Consider the following 3232-nt stretch of genomic DNA (forward strand, 5'->3'; position numbering starts at 1 on the left):
TTGGATACTCTGTTGAGAAAACACATAGGTACCTGTTCCAGTTATGTATTAATGCCTAACAAATCACCCCATAAACTTAGTGGCATCAAACAATAACAATAACTTATTCTCTCTCATGGTTTCTATGGGTCAGGAACTTGAGATTGGTTGGTTGGGCAGATTTTAGCCCAGGATCTCTCAGATGGATGCAGATGGCTGGAGTTGAAGTCATCTGAAAGTTCACTCATTCACATAGTCTGGCACCTGGGCTGGGAAGACTCAAGCCATTGGTCCAAGTACCCCTCATCAATCTTGGAGTTATACAATAGACAATGCAATTGCGGGGTATGGCATTTTCAAGTATAAAGAAGGTGGTATCCATCACCCTCCAACTAAGTTGGCACAGTCAAAGTACATACCAGAACTCACTGGTTTGGAACCAGAATGAGATGTTGGTTTTCCAGGTATGGGTCAGAATCTTATCTAATAGGATCACAGGCTATCCTTCTGGAATGCCACTGTATCAAAGATAAAATGGGTTATCTCAACCCCTAAAATAAGCATCCCTGCATCCTCCATATGACATATAATAAGCAAATTTTACCACATTGACAATGACTACTAGCCTCTCTGTGAGCTTTGGAGAAGATTTCCATTGCATGAGCATACATGTATCAGGGTTATCAGATGTTCCACTTTACCAAGACAAACATCTCAGTTTTTAAACCTGTTGGTCCATCCTAATGTTTAATAGTGTTCCCTTTACTCACTCTCTAAAAAACAGAGCAACAATTATGACCCTGCAATCTGGAGAAAAACGTGATCCAAAAGGATACATGCTCCCCACTGTTCATTGCAGCACTGTTTACAATAGCAAAGACATGGAAGCAACCTAAATATACATCGATGGACGAATGGATAAAGAAGATATGGTACATATATACAATGGAATATTACTCAGCCATTAAAAAGAATGAAACAATGCCATTTGTATCAATATGGATTGACCTAGAGGGTGTCCTACTGAGTGAAGTAAGTCAGACAGAGAAGGAGAAATATCGTATGACATCCCTTACATGTGGAATCTAAAAAGAAATAATACAAATGAGCACACAAAATAGAAACAGACTCACAGACTTAGAGAATGAACTTATGGTTGTGGGGAAAGGGAAAGGATAAAGGAAGGGATAGTTAGGGGTTTCGGATGGATACATACACACTGCTACATTTAAAATGGATAACCAACAAGGACCTACTGTACAGCACATGGAACTCTGCTCAATGTTATGTGGCAGCCTGAACGGGAGGAGAGTTTGGGGAAGAATGGATACATGTATATGTATGGCTGAGTCCCTTTGCTAGTCACCTGAAACTATCACAACATTGTTTGTTAATTGGCTATACCCCAATAGAAAATAAGGTTAAAAAATGTCCTGGTTGGTTGATAAATAAATATGTATGTATGTATATGATTTATTTCTTCCTGCAATCAGATTGTTTCAGAATCAGGCTGGAAGTACACATTATTCCTCCAGGAAGCAATAGACTGATGTTTCAGCAGAGGGTTCTGAAAGAGAAAAGAACCAGCCTTTCCTTGAGTATGGGGCAGGGAACACAAGAGCTCAATGTGTTCAACATCAGAAGGGAAGCCAGATGGACACGAAATGTAAAGCCATCACTCCCGTGATAGTAATAAGTAAAGCATGCAGGAACTGCCAAGCCATCTCTACTTACCTGATGCACCTGATTAACCAATGCTCCACACAGTGGAAACAATACCGATGCCTAGGACCTGAAACTGCTCAGGGCTATGGAGCCACTCTCCAAGATGCCAGAATACGTTCATTCCCACTGGCTGGGCTGTATATTTAGCAAAGAATGAGCTCCATTTGTCCCCAAGCCTGTTTACATTTGTAGCTGTCATTAGAATTCTGTAATCTAATTAGATATGACCTAAATTGATGGAAAAAAGACTAAAAAAACTTGAGAGCTATTAGAGAGACTTGATTAAGGCAAGTTATGGTGATTAAAAAAGAATGCTATTTTTAGATATAGTCGATACAGGTGTAAAATATTAGGTGAATATTTAAAAACTCTCACAAGTATTTATACTCAGATTTCCTCATAAAATATGAGGAAATTATAAGTTGTTGCTACTCAGCGTCTTTTGAATATCCTTCCTAGGTTTGGAAAACGTCATTTCTCAAGGTATAACTCAGAATTCATTCTCCCAGCCTCCCATGCAGCTAGGGAGCAGGCACAAGGCTCTGGCAATCAGGATTTAAGATGGAAGGGAGTGGGCTCCATGCAGAACTGGCCTAGGATATGGGCACTGGAGATGAACCCTTCTTTGTGGGAGGCAGCAGTGGCAGAGCTTTGGGTATTCACTGAGAGGGAGAGGTCTTTAAGGCCGAACATTTGAGACAGGTATCAGTAGCTCCATTTTAGGCTCATTTAAGTTGAGAAGTCCAATAGGCTGGTGGACATATCAGTACAAATGTGAACTTTAAGAAGAGAGCACTGAGCTAGAGATACACATTTGGGAGGCATCTGTATATAGGTGGTGTTTGAAGCTGTCGGCTTGGATAAAAATAACTAGGGAGTGAAGGGAATGAGAAAAGACCTGAAGACCAAGCCTGGGGGTGTTCAAAAGCTTAGAGGTCACGAAGGCAAGGAAGTCTTATAGGAATGCAGAGTGAGGAAGAGAATCCAGTAAGGAAAAGGCAAACCAAAAGAGGGTGCTGTCTCAGTGACCAAATAAGAATTTAAGGAAGAGCTGGTGATCAACTGTGTCACAACTATTGATGGGTTAAGCAGGATGAGGGCTAAGAGCTGACTGTGGGATTTGGCAACATGCAGGTCATTAGCATCCTTGATAAGAACCGTTTCAGTGGCTTGCCTTTGGTTTATCTTTGGCTACCTGCAGTTCAGACTGTGTTCCCGGTCACTGGGACGGAAGCTCCTCCCCTAGACTGGACAAGGTTGTCAAGGCTGGTTCCAGCAGGCCTGTCAGTTGGGTGGAATGGAAGTCTTTCCTGGCCAGTTGACCCTCTCAGACCTTTTAAACACAGTGCTCCTGATGGGCCCACAGATCATCCCAGACTCTGGGAAGGACCCAGTCGGTCCCCTCCCACAGACCATATCTCACACACCGTATCTTGTTTCTTCAAATCACAAACACGTCTCTCTCTTCCTTACACCTGATGGCCTTGCTTCTTAAGTCTCATTTATTCTTGCTTATGCTTGCACCCCT

This window comes from Bos mutus, chromosome X, assembly GCF_027580195.1.
Source record: "Bos mutus isolate GX-2022 chromosome X, NWIPB_WYAK_1.1, whole genome shotgun sequence".
Lineage (NCBI taxonomy): Eukaryota > Metazoa > Chordata > Mammalia > Artiodactyla > Bovidae > Bos > Bos mutus.